The sequence below is a fragment of the Cebus imitator genome, unplaced genomic scaffold (genome assembly GCF_001604975.1).
Source record: "Cebus imitator isolate Cc_AM_T3 unplaced genomic scaffold, Cebus_imitator-1.0 Scaffold16, whole genome shotgun sequence".
NCBI lineage: Eukaryota > Metazoa > Chordata > Mammalia > Primates > Cebidae > Cebus > Cebus imitator.
In genome coordinates, this window is record NW_016107331.1 from 4,765,850 (window position 1) to 4,786,995 (window position 21,146).

The following is a 21,146-nucleotide window of genomic DNA, read 5'->3' on the forward strand; positions in this document are numbered from 1 at the left end:
TCGTAAAGTGGGCAAATGATATGAACAGACACTTTTCAAAGGAAGACAAATATGAGACCAAAAAACATGAAAAAATGCTCATCATCATTGGAGAAAATGCATATCAAAACCACATTGAGATACCATCTCACGCCAGTTAGAATGGCAATCATTAAAATATCTGGAAACAACAGATGCTGGAGAGGATGTGGAAAAAAGGAATAGTTTTGCACTGTTGGTGGGAGTGTAAATTAGTTCAACCATTATGGAAGAGTGTGGCTATTCCTCAAGGATCTAGAAATAGAAATACCATTTGACCCAGCAATCCCATTACTGGGTATTTACCCAAAGGATTATAAATTGTTCTGTCATAAAGACACATGAAAACGTATGTTCATTGTGGTGCTGTTTATGATAGCAAAGACCTGGAACCAACCCAAATGCCAATCAATGATAGACTGGACAAAAAAATGTGGCACATTTACAGCATGGAATACTATGCAGCCATAAAAAACGATGAGTTCATGTCCTTTGTAGAGACATGGATGAACCTAGAAACCATCATTCTCAGCAAGCTGACACAAGAACAGAAAACCAAACACCACATGTTTTCACTCATAGGCCAGCGATGAACAATGAGAAGACCTGGGCACTGGAAGGGAACAACACTCACAGGGCTAGGTTGGGGCGGGGGGTAGGGAAAGGGGGACAGCTGTGGAGGGCGGGGAGGATAGGGAGGGATAACACTGGGAGAAATGCCTGATGTAGGTGACTGGGGGGTTGGTGGAGGGTGGGAATGTAGACAGCAAATCACCACGGCATGTATGTACCTATGCAACAATCCTGCAGGATACAGGACGTGCACATGTACTCCAGAGCCCAAATATGGTTAAAAAACAAAAAAAGAAACAAAAAAAACAAGTCTGTCTTTTTAGATCAGGGAGCTATATTTCCAAACTAAATCCTGCAAGTCACTTTTTTTAAGAAGTGTATCTATCAGAATTCACAAGTCATTCATCGTACAATACAATTAAAGTTTGAGAATACATATCAGCTTGCAGTGCAAGGTGCTAAGATATCACTCAGGTTTGCCATTAGCTACCATAGTTTGTTTCATTTTCTACAGATCAATGAAGCAGGGCGTAAGTTAAAGGCAAAGCAGATAAAAATGTATACATATATAACAAGTACCTGAGCCCAAGTTTCAGGAGCATAAAGCAATCTTACTATTTCCCATAGTGTCTCTAAGCAACTACAAAAATTGCATGTTCTTCATCAATCTTTCTCTGACAGCACTTCACCTTTATCAGGTTCCTACTCAACTTGCTGCCTATACTGCATGATTAGCATCTCACTTATCATTGCTTCATCTTCTAATTATTCCATGGATCTCCTCTGTTCCCCTCACATAATTTTAAATTAGTTTTGCACAACCCCCACTCCTTATAATTTTGTACCTTCATAATCCCTAATGAAGAGCTAAATCCTTTGACATTGCTTCATAAATGTGTGATGATTGACTTAAAATTATTACTAATTTTAGGAATGTTGGCATATAACCCAAACTGTAAATCATAATCTATAACAAAAACCAGGAAATTTAGAGATTAAATATCTGTAGCCCTTTTTCATTTACACTAGCAAGTTTCAACAACTCAATCTTAAGCCTGTGGCCAAGCCTAATTTTCTTTGTTGAATGTTGTAGCAATCTGAAACATTTCAGATTGTAGATAATCTTATAATTATAAACAAAGTGTGTTAAAAATGAGTACACTATTTCCACAAAGCTACAGTTCTTTCTCTTAAAATATAGCACAGTGATTTTGATCTTGTAGGCAGTGGCAGAAGGTGGAAGAAAGGATTTCTATTTTTACTTTTGGAATCTGTCCTCCATGACTGCCATCTTAATCATAAAGCAGAGAGATTCCTGCAGGAGATATTCCTGCTGCACGCATATGGAATGGCACCTACCTAGGCTTCACAGCTGAGAACGTTGGAAGCACAGCTGGACAGACGAGTTACTGTTTAGATTGCCTTCTCAGGTCTCACATGTGGCTTCCTTGTGGCAGATTGGAGGAGGCATAGATCAAAGCAGGCATGGATTCTGGCCAGCTGGCCATCTGTTCCTTCACCCACTGTGATAATTTGGTCTTGTAGAATTCTATTAAGTGAGCATTAAGTAATGACCATGTCAAACAGGGCACATAATGCCTGCTTCTTAATCACAGGATGAAAGCTTAAGGGATGCTTGCCCAAACAAAAAAAAAGACACCAAACAAAAAAAAAAAAAAAAAAAAAAAAAAAAAAAGAAAGGAACGGCGAAATTGATGCAAAACAGCAACAGTTAATTTTGTTTTTATTTTTACTTTTGATCATATTGAATCCATGTCAAATCACAGAAGATGAATGTGCTATAAAGGAGCTAAGTAAATACACTGAAGTTTCTACTATCCCATTACTCATATAACAGTTTATATAGACAAAGTAAGATTTTCAAAATTAAGAAAATATGTGAGGGGCTTTATCACACTAACCTAAATTAAAGGCACTTCGAATTATAGCCATTAACATCAAGTTTTTCCAAATAGTTTCCCAGAACAACAGCAAGTAGTTACTCATTAGTCAAAATACTTTTTGTGCTGTTGTTTTAAAAAAGATAAATTGAAGTATTTTATTCTGAGAAGGCAGCTTTTCCTTCATAATCACTTAATAATTGCAAAATCATAAGATGTTTTACTCCTTGAATGGCTGTTTAATGATGCATCCAATAAATGATATTACTGAGACAGTGTCCTAACTGATCTCCCTGTCTTATACATCCTCCATGCTATACACCATGCAAACCCAATCTAAAAGCTTCTGTTAGTTCCCACAGCCTGTATTCCAAAGTCCATAAATTTGGACTAATCTTATGTCCTCAATGTTTCCTCCACTGTTCACAATAATGAACCAACATGCTTCCCTTTGTTAATTTACCAATCTACCACCTAAAGATCATTTGTATTCCTAGAATTTTGCTCAAGTGACTCTGCAGCTGGAAATGCCAAATGCCTTTCTTCATCTCCTCTTTTCCTAATCTCGTTTTCCTTCCTAGACTGCCCAACATTTCATATCAACTCTCCTCTATTGTTTATTTTTATTCCCTTCACAAATTTTTCTATTACTCTGTTACATACTATTTTCATCCATTCATTTGTTCACCTGTTGATATAGTTATTCAGTTTGTATTCAGAGCTTCTATTGTGTTTCACAGTGCTAAGTACTAGAGTTACAACAGTGGACAAAACAGGTGCTCTTTCTAATCTTGTGAAACTTCAGTAAATGAGAGGACTGATTCCAATCAAATAATCACATAAAGAAATGAAATTGTAAAGAAATGTAATAATCAAAAATCACATAAGGAAATGAAAATGTCATGAAGGAAAAGTCTTCTGTGCTCCCGTAACCTATTAATAAGAGGTTTCCTGAAGAAGTGAAGCATAGGCTAGAAGCTGAAAACCAAGTAGGAACTAAGGAAAGAAAGAGATGAGGATTTCATTTGTAGGTATGTGGAAAGAGAAGCAGGGCAAGAAAAATGGACTGTGGTAAGACTAGAGTAGCTGGAACAGATACAGCAAAGATGAAGAAACAGGGACCAAACTGGGCAGCCTTCAAAGGCCATGTATTTAAGAAAATAAATGGCTTTATGGATACATTAACATATTTAGACTCAATTTCAATTTTAAAGATAGTTTGTGTGCTATATGGAGAATACATCCAAAGGATAATTGTAGATGAAAATAGAGTAGTGAAGGGTCATCGTACTTGTCCAGGCAAAGTGTGATATGAGGCCTGGATCAGAGTGATGGGCTGGTAGGTATGGTTGATTAGATAGAGAAAGGTCGAAGAAGACTATTCTTTTTCTAGATTTCATGTGTCAGTAGATGAATGTTGGTGCCATTCACTGAAACAGCAATACTGGAAGAGGGTCTAGATTGAAAGAAAAGATTGTAAGTAAGCTTTACGGATATATTATTCAAGAAGACGTAAGAAGTAGGCAAAGGAGAGTGTGGCCTGGAGATATAAATCTTAGTGTTCCTGGATATAGGTGGCGATTAGCGGGTAAGGGTGTAGTTGCTACTAAAAGTTTAGAGGCAATATAAGGAAAAGAACAAAGAATCCAGGACGAAGAGTCAATTTAATAGGTAGATATGGTCTAGGAAATGCAACATCTGGAGAGGCAGGAAAAACATTCGCAGGAATGTGGTATCCTTCTGGCACTTTGCTGCTTTGTGGTATTAAGGAACAACTTAACATGTACACATTTCATCATTTGGAATACATGTTATAGCTCCAGAAATGTGGGAATTCCTTTTTGTATTTCTTATATAACCCCGCTCTGTCTTCTTGCAGAACCCAACAAATACTTGCTGAATGCAAATGTTTAGAACTTCATGAACTGAATATACTGGCAAAGTGTTTTAGGAAAAAAACATTTTAGGAGAAAATATTCTCCTTTAAGTGGCATTATTTTATACCAAAAGAACATTCTGGTTGATCCTTTTGCTTATATAGGGAACAAGTTTCACATTTTTTTTTTTTTTAAGTAAGAAGTCAAGTTGGAGAAACTGCCAATACTTATTTCTTCCAAAAGAATTTTATTCTCTGTTTGCCTAGAGAAGTAAAGGTAAAAACACGGAGAATGAAATGAGTGATATTTGGCCAAAATGAAATAAAGACAGTAAAAGAATACACTGAGGAATTATACGTGCTTTCAGATTTACCTTGAGTCTTTTTGGTCATCTTGTTTTGATTTTCATGATCTATCTTGCTGGTGGTGCTATCAATGTTAATGCTCTCATTTTTGCTGTCCTTAGAAGTCCTTCTGCTTGACTATACATCTAAAACTGATTCCTGTAAGAGCAATTTGACTAGAGGAAGCCAGTTTAAACTGCTTTACTCTTAGGATGAAAAAATCTCTGCAAAGGTTTGCCCACAGGGATAAGCTATGCGTGGAAGAAAAAACCAAACATCCATTTAGAAATAACATTACTCTTTGTGTAAAAATCTTCTCTGTATGCTTCCTAGTAGACATGAAAATGTAGAGTCAAGTATTTTTGAGAAGTCTGGAAATCCACTTAAAAAATGTGTATAACAATTTATTATCATTGCAAACCCAATTAAAAATGTCAAGTTATTGAACACAATTCATTTTCTAAACCATGAATACATTAAATGTATATAGCACAGATTTGTATTACTATAAAAATCTTTATTTCTACTTTTCTAGCATTATGCATTTAAATTTGTAAATTCCATGTTATATTAATCACATGAATATAGATGGGCAATTTTACTGTATTTCCTATAAAAGGAATCACGCCTACTGACAATTTTGTGGAAAATTTTGTTAAAGATTGACTGTAGCTCATAAAATGGTAAAGCTTCCTTCATGAAAGTTATTAGATATTTTGGATTTCCTCAATTTGATTGAAATGATAAAAATTATACTTTAATATCACTGTCTTTGGACACTGACACTGTATTTAATACTACACACAATAGGGTCACAGAGTCATTAAAAGAAGTGGCAGTGATCCAGGTTTAACTACACTGTGATTTGATATTTATAGTGTTTTCATGATACAAGTAAAATATGCTGATTAAAATGATCACAATGTCACCATCTGGATGGACAAAAAAGCTGAGGTTCACATCCTCAGTACAAAATGCCTTCAGTTATTTCCACTATCTTTTCGTATTACCAAAACAATTTCTATTATATGAAAGGCCATCAAAGTACAGTGAAATAATATGCAGTAGAGAAGCCTTTTATCAATAAATATCTTAAATAATTAATTAGCGAATTTACTATAAATATTAATTAGAGAAGTTATTATGCTACTTAAATATAGTAGGTCTAAATTGTTGCTCTTTAAGATCAGTGTTATCAGGTATTAAAGATTTTTCGGATTAACAAATAATTTACTAGAAGTCTTTGAATGTTTGTCTTCTACCTGAACAGTATAGTAAAGTTTTTAATGTGATTTTTTTAGTGACCTAATTGAAGTAGGTCACAAACAACGAAGTAAAGGGATTTAGGATAGCCTATTTCATCTTTTAAAAAGTCAGTTATAAATGTATACACTTGGTAATTTCCGAAGAACCAGCTAAACAATATCCTTGCCTGGTTGTATAAGACATTCTACAGATGTGCTGAATTCTAATAGGAGATTGGCAAGCAGAGAAGAATGACTGTAATTTGGGCTTAGAAGGATAACCATGTTGTTCAAGATTAAATATATTCTGGATGAATACTGAGGCTTGCCCCCATGACCATAGTAGGAATTCTATTATACTTGATGTAATATTTTTCTAGGTAAGATAATTTTGAATAACCTTTATGTCATAAAATGTGAAGGTTCCAAATGCTCTTTGATGTATATGCTTGAGGGGAACCTGAGAAATTTCAAGGAGAAACTTAGCTCTTCTCACAGGAGCTACCTAAGACCACCTCTGGGCTAAAAAGTGCAATCTTTGATTCAGATACCTGTGCTTGTCAGACCTTTCCATTTTTATATGAGCATGGCATTCCCACCTGTGCCTATGCTGCCCCTTGGAGCATGAGAGTCTATATGTATTCACCTTCCATCTAACTCATTAAGAAATGTTGTGGCCTCTACCTTCAAAATGCTGTTGGCCATAAACTCAGGAAACACAGTACACTGACTTATTGATAATACTTTGCACAAAATGTTAGGAATAATTTGGATCTCTACAGCCCAAATTATGTTGCTATGATGAACATGGCAATCAGGCTTCTGCATTAGAAACTCTGATTATTGGAAACTGGCTGTTCCCTCTACCTGAGATGCGCTTCCTCTCACTCTCACCTCTACTAAACCTTTGCTCAAAATCATTTTCTCCAATCGTTACATAGAAATGTCCTACTTGGAATTAGAAACCATAGTCCAATCCTAATATTTCTATTTCTCTCTTATTGTGATCTTGTTTTCTCAATGGCTTTACTGCCTTCTAACATACATGTGGTTTGTCATGTTTTGTGTAGTGTGTTGTTGTTTGTTGTGTTTCTCCCGTGTTGTGTTGTTTATTGTCTCTATCCCTTGTTACAATGTAATCAATGTGAGGACATAGAATTTTGTTTTGGTCATTGATATATCCCAAGTGCCTGGTAATGATGCGTTCAATACATCTTTGTTAATTAAATATATCACTGCTAGGAATAAAACTTTAAACTTATTCAATATTGATCAAAATTTGGAATTAGTCCTCCATTATTCCAGATCAGCAGTTAGCCATGTACACAGGATCATTTCGACACATAAAAAAATGCTTTTATAGCACAGGATTTAGGTCTTATCCCCTTGACCTACAAAAAAGACTAGAAAAAATACTGTGTTTTTTTTTTACTGAGGAATTAAGTGCTTGCTCTGGATGCACTTATACTAAGATTGGAATGATACAGAGAAGATTAGTTTGGTTCCTACACAAGGAAGTAGGGAATTATGCTAACTGGGACCCAAGGTTCAGTATCTCTAACTTTGAGACCAAGAATTGTTTTGTTTCTCATGAGCAATAGGTCCCAGTTCTGTTAGACAGCTGGGTCTTATAACATCATTTGAACATTAGCACACCATTAAGCACATGCTGTGTGCCAGGGACTGAGTGTAATAAGCAATATGAACATATAGTCAATGACCTGAAGAATTCTATGTGCCAAAGGAGACTACAGACAAATCCATAGGCAACTTCAGTATTCTAAAATCAGTGTCAATGTATAATGAATACAGAGAGTTCTGGGAGGACATCAGAGGAATGCCTAATCCAATACTGGAAACTTGGGTATGACATCCTAGAGTAAGTGGCATCCAAAGTTGAGTTCTACAGGACAAATAGAAGTTGGCTGTTAAGGAAGGTGAGTTAGAGCTTTTCAGACAGAGGAGGGAAATAACAGGTATGAAGACTCAAAGTTAAGTAAAGTGTAGCTAAATTTGTAGAACTGAAAGAAATACAATATAACTGCACCATGCAAGTGAAACAGGGGAAGTGGCAGGAGAAAAAGCCAGTAAGATTTGCAAAGCCTGATTATGATAAGCCTCGCTAGCCAGATTAAGGAGTTATACTTTATCATGAGGGTAAGGAAAGGTCATATAAGCAAGAAATGGTTGATCAAATATATATAAACTAGAAGTGTAGGATTAGCCACTTGATGAAATTAGTGGGGATAGATTTTATTTCCTCTAAATAGTATATGCCCACCTCAACAGTGGAAAGGATAGTAGGAGGTAGTATAGTAGGAAAGAAGTAGAAACATTTTTAATACAACTATGGGGCACGACATCTGAGTAGGCAATCAGAGGATTTTTAGGTAATGTTAATATTTAGATAGCATTGAAGACTAGGGAACTCTAATGGTATCAGTCTCTGCATAGTGTCTCATTTCTTCTGCTGTGATTAGCAGAGAAAGAGGATGACACCATTAAGGTGGGGTTAGATGTTTTCTAGTTGTATGTGGCTCAAGGCAAAAGAATGCAAATTTGTGCAAGAGAGTGCTTTTTACGATAGACTTCTTGGTCTTGGCTAGTAATGGAAGAGAGTTCACCTTCTAAGTAACTGAAAGAGAAGGATTTGGAAGTCTGATATAAAGAACAGATGTATTTTAAGAAACTTAATTAAATCTGGATCTGAAAAAAAAAAAGTAGTACTGTAATGAAGTCACATATATGCCTATATACATTAAATATTTGTGTATATATTTATAACAAGTTTTAAAAATCTTAAGGATTAACATACTGAGCTATTATTCTTGACATGATCAGCATGAGTAAAGAAGAATTAGCAATGAAGTCAAATTCTCACTATGTCATCCAAGGTTATCAATGCCTAGTTTGTCTACCATCTAAAGCTGTCCAATGACAACCAACAATTAGCACCGTAGTTTTGAAAACACTGTGTTAAGAAAAGGAAGATTCATAAGAATATGTGCCGCGTGTCATGGAATTTGTATACTATAAAATGGGGTCTTACATGTCATAAAAAATGTAAGCAGCAGACGTCTGGATCTGACCAGAACAATAAAGCTGTATGAGAATGTGAACTAGTGAAGAAGACCCATAGCCAAAACTCTTCCAGTTTTATTGGTCACCAAAGATATTAAGGTTTCTAAGATGGAATGAGATTGCCTGGGTTATAAGATTTCCAGAATAATCAATTCCTAGCTGGCTTGATAGGAGATTAAGACCTCTGTGTAAAGAACAAATTGCAGCTTTAATTAATTTTGCTTCTGAAGGTGTCTTTGTTCTAGTGGGTAGGTAATGAAATTTTCTAGTTTCCTAGGATCTTTTACATTTTGAAAACAGTAATAGCCCTTAAGAAAGAAATGTACAGTCAAATGCTGGTTCATCTTTATTAGAAGGGCCTATGCTAGGACTGTGCAAACATTTTATACCAAGACTTCACCCTAATTTCATCTTAGTTTGTTGACTGTCATTTGTTTTTGCTTTTGTTCCCATTTTCCTTTATAGTGACATATAACTGTCTTCTCCTTTACTAACTACTTATGGAAGCAGGATGGAAAATATTTGTACCATTTTTGCATACCTTGGAGGTTTAAACATCAGCAAAGTGACCTAACCCAAAGTAAACACCTTCTGGGTAATGGTTCTGCCTGACAATACTTTGTAATGAACTTCATCTCTTATACTGAGGTAGATTTCACTATTACCTAAAAGCAGGAAATCCGTAATGGGAGATTGGCTTAAGGCGCAGATTGCCAAGCAAGCAAGAGAAACATGGAGACTGGGATAGAGGCACAAGGCTTGGATGGAGCACTCCAACAAAGAGAAAATAATGTGAAACATTTAACTTTCTGCTTCCTTTATCCTGGATTTTTAAAAAAACAGTCATATTAAGGATCAAGCTTGTTTTTTATTTGTTGTGTCACTTTTATTTCTTCTAGGTAGTCTCAAATCCCCCGTAAACATTTTTGCAACACAAAACTTTCATGTCATGGGATTGAAGGGACTTTAGTGGTGGGCAGTAAAAGGAAAAAACAGGCTTCTGTGTATCACAACTCAGTTGAGTTTAAAGCTCCATTAGCAGCAGCATACGGAGGAAAGCGGAAGCCTTGGAAATATGTTTTGTAACCAACTACAAAGTTAGCAATGGTTTATAGCCAAACTGAGAGAAACTAAAGCAAATAATATCTAATCACTGAGGAAAAGAAGCCCTTTCCATATCTATGAGTTTTTTTTAAGTTCTAATGTATTGGTACAAGTTCCCCAGAAGAAGGATTAGTGAAACCCAGGTGATTGCAGTCAGAACTACGTTCTGGGATTTATTTTCATAAGTGTATTTATTTAGGATATGAGTTATAGATATTGTACAATTTACACATGAATTTAAAGAGACCTCTGTAAAATCTTAAAAAGCAGAGTATTAGTTTATTAATCTATCTAATGAGTTTAACTTTTCTTAGGGATCAATCATGACTATATGTAAAGAGTTTAAGCAATAAAGCATATTTGTTTCAATAAACCAAACAACATAAAAATAATTAATTATTAACTGAAGAAAATACAGCATGCTTCATCCCCAGACCTAAGTAACACCATAAGTTTTGAAACAAGAATCATAACATACCAAAAAAATAATTACCATGTCTTCTTAAATTATTACTTATCTTAAGTGATATTTGATGAGATTTCAAATTTAGCCAGAGGAGCACTATTTTATATAACACATCCAAATTATTAAACTTGTTACATAGTTTTGTGATATATTACATTTGTCTTAACACAACTAATTAGTCATATAATTATTCTAATACAACTGAAGCTCATTTTTAAACAGACAAAATTTATATTAAGTCCAAACTTGGCCAATGTTAGTAAAAGACAGACATGACTACTATGTGGACATCGACAGTAAGTAAAGAGTTTCTTTGGAAAGCACTGGCATAATGGGAAAGAAACTGGAAGAAATGTCTTTCTGGAGAAAGAGTGACAAATCTTCAATTCCATATAATTTACACTGAAGTTCATCCTCACAGGAAATCCTAATAAAATTATTTATCGAGCAATTCCATACGGATAAGCATACTTATTTTCATAGTCATGTAAGTCAGCTAAGGTCACTCAGGCATAGAGCAGGGTCAAGTCAGATGTTTTACAATATTTTAACAGCACTTTTAAAAAATAATGATACAATTTAATTTCTGGTATCTTAAATCTCAAATAAATATTTGTGAACATAAATACTAATTCACAAATAGATACCACTTGAGTCTTTGGAAAAAGTAGTTAAACAACTGGCTTATAATTCATTTCTTTTCTCTTACCAGGGGTATGAACCCAGGGAGAGAAAGAAAGGTAGGGGTGTCAAATCCTTGTAAACATGCTGACAACTAAGCCTGCTGCCAAACAGATGCTGGGAGGAGAATCCTCACCTGTGAATGTTTTCAGTAGGACGTCTATAGTTTAGGACTGTTTCTGGTAAATAAATCTATTTACAATCTATGGATTTGTTATATTATATAAGCTCCATGGGAAATGTTATAGAAGCTACACAGCTATATGAAAACAGTTTATTACGTCAACACTCCCTTGTATGGTTGGTAACTCATGTACCATACTTAGAGACTTCATATGTTTTTCTGAGTCAGAAACCATGTGTCTAATGCAAAGAAGGACTGGGCAGTTGTCCTGAATGTCCCTAAACTCCCTAAGTTTCCTTGTTTGTGCTTCTAGAAATTATTAGTAAACTTTGATATCGGGTGAGATGTCTTATTTTTGAAAGACTGATTTGCTAGTCTAATCTCCTGAATTAGTGCAACTCTTCATAGTCCTTTCTATAAATGCTGTATACACTAAGAGTAAAAAACTTGCAATTATCCAAATTCCCAGAAGTTACAGAATGGTTAAGCCATCTACAACATAACTGAAATAGAATAGTATATTGCCAATTACATTTTTAAAAATGAAATAATTATTTATATGCTAAAATGTACATGAAATTCCATTCAGTGTGAAAAGAGAGAGTACAATTCATGCTATGATTAAGTAACATGGTATGTAGACAATAATAGGCATCAGAAGAAGTGCATAGATTTTAAAAATAGGATTAAGATAAATAATTGTGAAGAGTTTTAGGAAAGGGAAGGTCAACATAGGAAAAAAAACATTGCGCTAGTCTTTGTAATCAACAGATTATAATTATTAAGATCTCATAAATATTCCAGTTCTTAAATACACATGGTAGGACTGCACTTCTCCAACACTTTTCAAGTTATAAGTGTCTATGTGATTTTCTTTGGCCAGTAGTGCAAGAAGTAATGTGTGTCCTTTCTTACATACATTTTAAGAGCCAATTCATAATGTACCATGTTTTCTTCTCACTGCTTTGGTGACTGTGGGAGCAACTTCTAAGATGTAACCTTGTCAGCCTGAGTCCCTGGGTATCTACAATGAGCAGAGAGCCCCTACTGATTCACACTGGATATACGCTCTGAGAACTTCTGAATGTAGCTTGCTCATGAGCCATAAACAAGTTCATCTTGACTGACTCGTCAAGAAAAGGTTAATAGGAGTATGATGTATTCAGTTGATAACATCTTTTTAAACTATAAAGAACTAAGCAAAGTTTGTGCAAACACAGAATTTTAGTACTATAGGATATCAGTCAGGAGTACATAGCAGGGAGTGGACCTGATAATATTGCAGACAAGAACCAAATGGGTATAGAAGGTAATGCTCAAGAAAAGAGTGGAAATAAAGGTTACTTGGATGTTTTACACCTGACAGATACATTGTAATGCCATCTATTTACAGAGGGAATACTTGAGAGCAGAGGAGATGAGTTAAGAATATTTATTTTTGCCCTGAGGCCGTTAGATGTATCTAGCTGATGGCTGAAAATGAAAGTTTCAAATTCAAGAGAGAGGTCAGGGATATATATACAGAGAGAAGAGAAAGCAGTCTCACCTGTACTATGAACTGGTAATTCTTCTAAGTCTTTTACGTGTAATATCTCTTGTAATTATGATAATTTTACCATTTCACTGGAAGAAATGAGGCACTCTAAGAGGTTAAGCTACCCAGATTTGGGGGTACTATCCATAAAGGAAAAATAAAGCCTGAGAAATATTATAGAGGAAATAGACAAGGAGACAGAAAAGACTATATTCAGGGGGCAGGTAAAAGAAACAGGACACTAAATAGGAACAGACATTTTTATAGCCAAGTGACAGAGAACAGGTGCCACTGAGACCAATGGGGAAAATATCAAGAAGTAACGGATTGTTGAACATGTTGAATGCTCCAGAGGAAACCAACTAGATTCCTCACATCTAACTACTGAACTTTGCTTCTAAATGGATAAATTCTGAGAGGTGAAAGCTGAAAATTACTTTGTTTTTAATATATTTAAATTTTTCAGGCTGTTAAACTGAACTCATCTCAAAGATGAGGCATTTTATGGGCAGTACACCTCATGTTTGCCTAAATTAAAATCCAAAGAATTAAGTATCATTAGGAATACTTTTTAAATTTCTTTAGATAAAAAAAAAAAATCTCTAGCAAAGATGACCCAACAGATGTTGAGTGAACTCCTTAACAGGACTAAGTTGTACAGGTAAATTAATTCCACAAATTGCTCTCAAAAGGAATCTGAATCTCAGGGCTGATGCTGGTGTGCCAGCAGCACATGCTCCTGGTGGGTCATAATGTTTAATAAGATGCGTGGGAACCTCTGAATAAGATGATTATTCAAGTGATCTTCAAGGAAATCTTGAATTAGAATGCACTCCAATAATTTAATTGAAAGGTCACATAGGTGAGCGACTATTATAAAATCTATAATATAATGGAAGCATTGTACTCGCACAAGTGGCAGTTAAGAACTTTGGGTCAAGGGCTCAACTCGTTTCTAGACTCGTAATAAGACAATACTCTTTACTTTTAGAAAATGTCAACATTTCTATAAGAAAAAATTACTACTCCTTTTACCTTACTTAGGAGAAAATATTTACACTTTTCCTATTAACTGTCAAGAGAGGCAACATTGTAAGTAAGGAAGGGGCATATCACATCTGTAGAAACATTCTTTTTAAATATATTTGGAATACCATATGCTGTTGCCAATCCTTAGAAGTGATCAATGATTTTTGCAGTTATTGATTCTATTATTAGAAAAGAGCATTTGAGTTAACTGTTTGTCCCTCAGGGATCTCCACTTTTGTTGTTTTGTTCTTGTATTACTTTTATTCTTAAAAAGCTAGTGAAAGCAAAACTTCAAACACAGCTTCACCTAAGTGAAGAATGTTTACAGCATTTATCGGTCATTTAGTGGATAAACTTAACTAATATAATAAAAATTATTTCAAATTCTTGATTAGAAAGTTGTTATTGGTTTCCAAGCAAAAACTATGCATTTATATGTTAGTCAAATTTACTTTTATATTCTTCAGAAAATAATGTCCACTGTATATCCCTCAAAACTAACAATATAGGACACAGCCAATTTTAAAATTAAAATATTCTGAACATTGTCTACTCTGATTATAATTAATATGGATATTATTTACTTTTCCTTTATTGTCATCAAATGTAGAATAAAAATAAAACTGAATTTCTGCCATCAAGATCATTAACATATTTTTATAATATAGTTCCATGTCATTGATATTCAGCCTATTCTTTAATTAAAAAACTATTTCATTTTATAAAAATTATATTTTAAAGTTTTCATGTCTATCAAACTCCCATTCTTAGTCATTATCCAATTATTTTCCATATCTAGGTATACATACAACCTGTCCCTCCATCTTTGCTTGAGTTCCAATTAATTCAGATATGACTACTTATGACTGCAATGTCAGTATCCTTCAAAGAGCCTTCTGCTCCACTTTGAAGTAACATATTAGTAATCTCGAAATAGTTCTTATAATTTTCTATTATGCCCATTTACAAGCATAAGTTAATTGGTCCAAGACCAATATTTAAAAAAGAAGGCTGCATGATCTAAAAATGAAATGTTGTTTTTGTATAATTTTTAAATATAATGTTTCCAGTAAGCAGCCTTGATAACTAAAATAGTAACTTTTTTTTTTCTTTTTGAGATACAGTCTTACTCTGTCACCCAGGCTGGAGTGCAGTGATGCAGTCACAGCTCACTACAGCTTTGACCTCCCAGGCTCAAACCATCCTCCAGATTCAGCCTCTCAAGTAGCTGGGACTACAGGCACACGCCACTATGCCCCAGCTGATTTCTGTACTTTTTTTGTAGAGACAGGGTCTCACCCTGTTGCCCAAGCTAGTTGCAAAACCCAGGGCCCAAGTGATCCTCCCACCTAGGACTCCAAAAGTGCTGGGATTACAGGTGGTAGCAACTGTATCAGGCTAAAATAAATGGTAACTTTGTAATTAGCCACATATAGACATATATACACACATATATATATATATGTGTATATATGTGTATATATGTATATGTGTGTGTGTGTGTGTGTATATATATATATATATATATGTTTGTACCTATATAAATATATATACATCATTGCAAAGGTTTGTAACACCTTTTCTCATGAAGGATTTTAGGCACCCTCAAAATACATTAAATAAACTAGAAACATTCAAGTAACAACAACAGCAATAATAATGAGGTACAGTAATGTGATAAGAAGCCAGAAAAACAATGACATCTGATGTGTCATTGTGAAAGACTGTGTATCTCTATCACAGAAGTAATACAAAATGTGCAATAGCCAAAATATTTAAAGTCATGTAAGCTGTGTTCACTTGAAAAACTTGACTTGTTCATGACAGATGGTGAACAGTAAGGCTATTCTCAACTTACATCAATAATGGGGTAGAAAAGTTGGCAGTGCTGTAACACTGAGCAATAGAAATACATGAATTTATTGAGTATCCAGTTTACTGGTAAATAAAATGAAAAAAAATCTGTAAAAATGTTTTCTTGACACATTTTTCACAGCAATCTACTGGTATTTTCTGTTCTATCCATTAAGTTACTAAACATGATGATTTCCCAGGGGTCATTTCTGTATCACACTGAGACATTTGGCTCTTGTAACCTGAATCTGAAAAGAGCTTAGACTTGTGTCTAAGCACATTCTAATTCATGCTTTATCACTCTCCTCTTTAAAGAAAATTTTCAGAGTATAAAAAATATATTCGCTTAACAAGTTTTAGAGGTTAAAATTAGCATTAAAACAAAAATTTAAATAGAAATTTTTTAAAAGTTCATGTATTCATGATAGCAAAATTAAACTTTGGCTCCCAAAATGCATTTGGACAAAGCATTGTTTTTAATCTACTATAGTAAATATTTGTTTTGCATTCAAAATGGATAATCCATAATGAGTTGATTTTACCTGCTAATAACTGATAATACTGAAATGAAAATAAAGTAAGGTTTAATTTTATGTTTTGCGATGCTGTGTTATCCTAACTAAATTGGCTGTATAAAATAAATGTGTTTTAGTTTTTTGTAATCTCACTCTTTGTATATTTTATTGCTTTTATAAAGAAATAAATCTAGAATTAAAGTTGGACAAACTGTGTAACATCAAGTAATTATAAGACTATGCTAAAATGTTTAAGAATAAATTTGTAAATATCACTTTTGTTTCTTTAAAATTAAAAGGAATGATCTTATAATGTGCTTAAAATATTGCTTATCTGTTTTTCCTCTCTCCATAATAAAAACAAAATACTTATAAGCATATATGTTTAAAGTAATGTAAATTATAGTTGCTACCGAAATTTTTACCCATAACAAACTTCTTAGAAAACAGAGGTTCCACTGAGATCATAAGTTAGCCCCATCCTTACTGAACTGTATTGGCTGAGGCTTTGAAAATATCTATAGGCTTTATGTATGGGTATCTATCCTTTTTCATTGAATAGGCTATGATTTCATCATTATATTGTATAACCACCCACTTTTCCGACCAGAAATGCCAAATATGAGAGCTGCAAAAATAAATATTCCACTATCCTTATGAATATTTCATTTCATAATGTTTATTTACTTAAAACTTTTTTGGCATGGCCAACCTAATTCATCGTACATTTATTTAATACATCAACTGTCACTATTATAGTAGGTTGGATGGTGCCCCTCACCTCACCAAAATATATTCATGTCCAAATCCCTGGAACCTGTGAATATTACATTACTTGAAAACAATCTCATTACAGATGCACTTAATTTAAGGACATCGGTGGTTTAGATATGGTTGGTTTGGCCATGCCAAGTCTCATGTTAAAATTGATTTCTAGAGTTGAGGTGAGGCCTGATGGAAGATGTCTGGGATGTGGAAGCAGAGCCCTCATGAACGGATTGGTGTGCAGAAGTGAGCTCTCACTGTTAATACTTGGGATAACTGGTTGTTTAATGAGACTAGCACCTCCTCCTCTCTCTCTCCTCCTTTCTCACCATGTAATGCCTGCTCCTCTCTGTCTGTCACCATGAATGGAAGCAGTCTGAGGCTCTTACTAGATGCAGATGTCAGCATTATGCTTCCTGTACATCCTGCAGAACTGTGAGTCAAATAAACCTCTTTATAAATTACCCAGCCTCAGGTATTCCTTTACGGCAAAACAAACTAAAGTAAGGACCTTGAGATGGGATCATCCTAGATTACCCAGGTGGGCCCTAAATCCAATAACAAGTGTCCTTCTGAGAAACGGGAGAAAAGACACAGACGAAAGTGGAGAAGGTGAGGCAGAAATTGCAGTGAAGTGGCCACAAGTCAATGAAGTCAAGGAATGTCCACAGCCAACACAGTCTGAAAGAGACAAGGAAAAATTCTCCTCTAGAGCCCTCAGAGAGAGCAAGTTTTGTCTTACACCTTGATTTCAGACTTCTAGCCTGCAGAATTGTGTGAATTAAATGAGTGTTGTTTTAAGCTACAGAGGTTGTGGTAATTTGTTAGAGCAGCCTCAGGAAACGAATACAGCTGTAGACAGTCAAAGTGATTAGGGGATGATATAAATCAGGAAATGTGACTGACATGACTGTAATTAGCACCTATTCAAGAAGGTATGGTTGCTACATAAAGATCCTACAACAAAGTTTCCATATTTTTTGTAATTGAAACCACCGTGCTCTTTTGATTGTGCTCTTTTCTTCCCCTCTCTCTTTTCACCTCCCCTCCCCTTTGCTCTCTCACTCTCTATTGCTGTGTGATCCCAAAGAGCATGATGGTATTTGTATGGGTATTTACCTATTGATACTACACAGGCATTGATCTGATTCTGTCTTCAGCATTGCTGGAAATGCAATGGAAGGATGAGTCCAGTTGAGAATGAGTTCCTATTACAGGTGAAGAAACAATTCCAAGAGCATCTGGTACATAATAAAGGAATTCAAATCCCTTTAGGGATAAAAATCATTGCTTCTCAAACCTCTGTTCTATTCCTTCTTTCATACCCCCACAGAAATACGATTTACTTGGAAGAAATTAGTGAAGATTCTGGGATCTCACAGAGAATGAAACTTTTCCCAGTCATTTTTTAGTTACCTACCACAGAAAAAATTCCTAACAGATACACAAGTGATATTTGGAAAGTGAGAAATCAATGTGGGTTACAGGAAACAGAAGATCTAAGACCTGAGAGGTGTGTAAAAGGCTGGATACATTTTGGAGATCTGAAAGGGAAAAGGAAGCACGCTTTAGACAGACAAGCCTGGATTAAAGCTTTGAGGTGAGAATGAGCACAACATATGTGACCTGGAATAGAGGAGACTGCCCTGCCTCCTAGAGAGAAGAAGCATGGATGTGATGGAGCATTAAAACCAGGCACAGCTTTTAATCACAGTCTGAAAATTCAAGTTACTTAAAAATATGCTAATCTTCCTCTTCTAACAGCTCTATAAATTCTCAGAAATTTTAAAAGTGTAACAACTTGCTTGAGCATTCTGGCTAAAGAATATCAGGCTGGTGATTATCACACTGTAAGAACTTAAGATTGATCAGTATTTCAGTGCATTTTTGACAATCTTATAAATAAGACTTAGTATAACTAACTTATTGTCTTAACATAGGCAAAGATGCACAATGCTGAATATTTCTGGAAAAAAATTCCCTAACCATTCTGTTTCTAATCTGTCTTATTTTAGTTTTGTTTTTCTTAGTAGCTGAGTACGTGCACAATTCCTCCCAACACATTTACACACTAAATTATGGAATGAAATACCTTCAAAGGTCCTCAGTCTTAGACAGGTATCATAATGTTATTTAAAGAACATCTCAAGATTTGGCAAAAACTATTAGCTAATCTGTACAGTGGTTTTAATTCTTTGATTTTATTATTGAGAACTATATAGTTCATTCTATTTCAAGAGCTTCTAGTAAGCTTTAAAAGCAACCAATAATGTTGTAACATTCTAAAAACTGGATTAAAACCCTAGATATTTTCTTACATTTATGTCTAGAGAAAGAAAAAATAGCTGCATAGGTAAGAAACATATCTAAATCGTACCGAAGTCTAGCAGTTGAAGAACTGCTTCAAATAAATATCTTTCTTTAATAAAAAAGGTATCTCACAAGAATACTATACCTAGGTATGTTTTATTTTATTTTTAAATATGTTACTTAAAGACTTAAAAAATTTACTGACCACGTAATCTTGAAAATTACTTGAAGATGTCTGTCATCTTAATGAGACCGAATAACAATGCAATAATGGGGAAGTTACTGTGAAAAGAAATTGCAGGTCCTTTCCTGATTTCCTGTGGACTTCAAACTTAGGAAGCCAAGTGGATTTGCAGACCTGTCCCTGCCCGCTGTGTGACCAGTGCTGTCCTCTGAGGCACTGCCTCCCTTAACCCCTCCCACTCTTTTACCCATACCCAGCACTAGATGATGGTGATTATCATATTTGAGATGTCTTAAAATCACTGCTGTGGTTTCCTGCCAGTAATTACTAACAATGGCTAAATCACTGGCATTATTACAACACCACACTGAAGAAATTACTAAGCAAAAGTAATTTTCTTCTACTGCAACAAAAGCAGAAAAACAAAGATCATACAATGGATTTTTTTCTGCTAAGAAATTTAAATTATATATTAAACCCTCAGTATTTTGGGGGATGGATTCCATGAACCCTCAGAGAGATCAAAATCCTCGGTTGTTCAAGTACCTTATATAAAATAGCATAACATTCACATGTAGTCCATGTATATCCCCCCACACTTTACATCATCTCTAGGTTATTTCTAACACCCAATACAATGTAAATAGTTGATATACTCTATTGTTTTTTATTTGTATTTTTTATTGCTATTTTTTTTTACTGTCTTTTTTCGTCCAAATATTTTCAATGTCAGGTTGCTTGAATTTATAGATGTGAAACCCATGGACAAGGAGAATTGATTGTAACTTACAGCTTAATTAATATTATTATCAAATTAGAGATTTTCCTTTCATTTATTTATTTATTTCTTCGATTATCACCCCTCTCTTTGTATCTTTTTTTTTTTTTCCCAGAGACAGGGTCTCACTCTGTTGCCCAGGCTGATGTGCAGTCATGTGATCTTGGCTTACTGCAACCTCCACTCCTGGGTTCAAGGAATTCTCCTGCCTCAGCCTCCTGAGTAGCTAGGACCCTCCTGGGCATGCCACCCCATGCCCAGTTAATTTTTTGTATTTTAGTAGAGATGGACTTTCACTGTGTTGCCCAGGCTGGTCTCAAACTCCTGAGCTCAGGCAATCTGCCCAGCTCAGCCTCCCAAAGTGCTAGAATTACAGCCGAGAGCCACTGCACCTGGCGCTATGTGTGTTCTTGAGTTAATAATGCAATAAAGTCAGAATAAAATCTGTATGGCTTAACTTATTCATTAATTTGATCATACAGCAAATATTTATAAAGCATCTACCATCTATCAAAAACTTGTTCTAGAAGCTGAGGATTCAGTCGTGAACAAAATAGACAAAGAATATGCCAGTCCTTAGGAGCTTATATTTATCATGGGCAGAAATAAATAAGCTACATAAGTAGGATGGGCAGATATTAAATATATATATATATTAAAAATATGCAGGCAAAAGACTGACAAAGTGGAGAATGTGTGAACTTTTTAGAGACAAAGGAAGGCCTGTCTGAGAATGCGCCTTCCTGTGAAGACATGAAGGATGT

The 21,146-nt window shown here is 34.8% G+C and overlaps 1 protein-coding gene and 1 non-coding gene across 3 annotated transcripts in view; one reads left to right on the plus strand and one right to left on the minus strand.

The window, feature by feature from the left end:
• The window catches only part of EDIL3 (EGF like repeats and discoidin domains 3), a 429,598-nt gene that overhangs the window by 249,602 nt on the left and 158,850 nt on the right, over nt 1-21,146 (minus strand). The gene's annotated exons all lie outside the window — the stretch shown is intronic.
• LOC119468316 lies at nt 7,401-7,507 on the plus strand. The gene has a single exon (XR_005196980.1). It is a non-coding gene; the product is annotated as a U6 spliceosomal RNA (small nuclear RNA).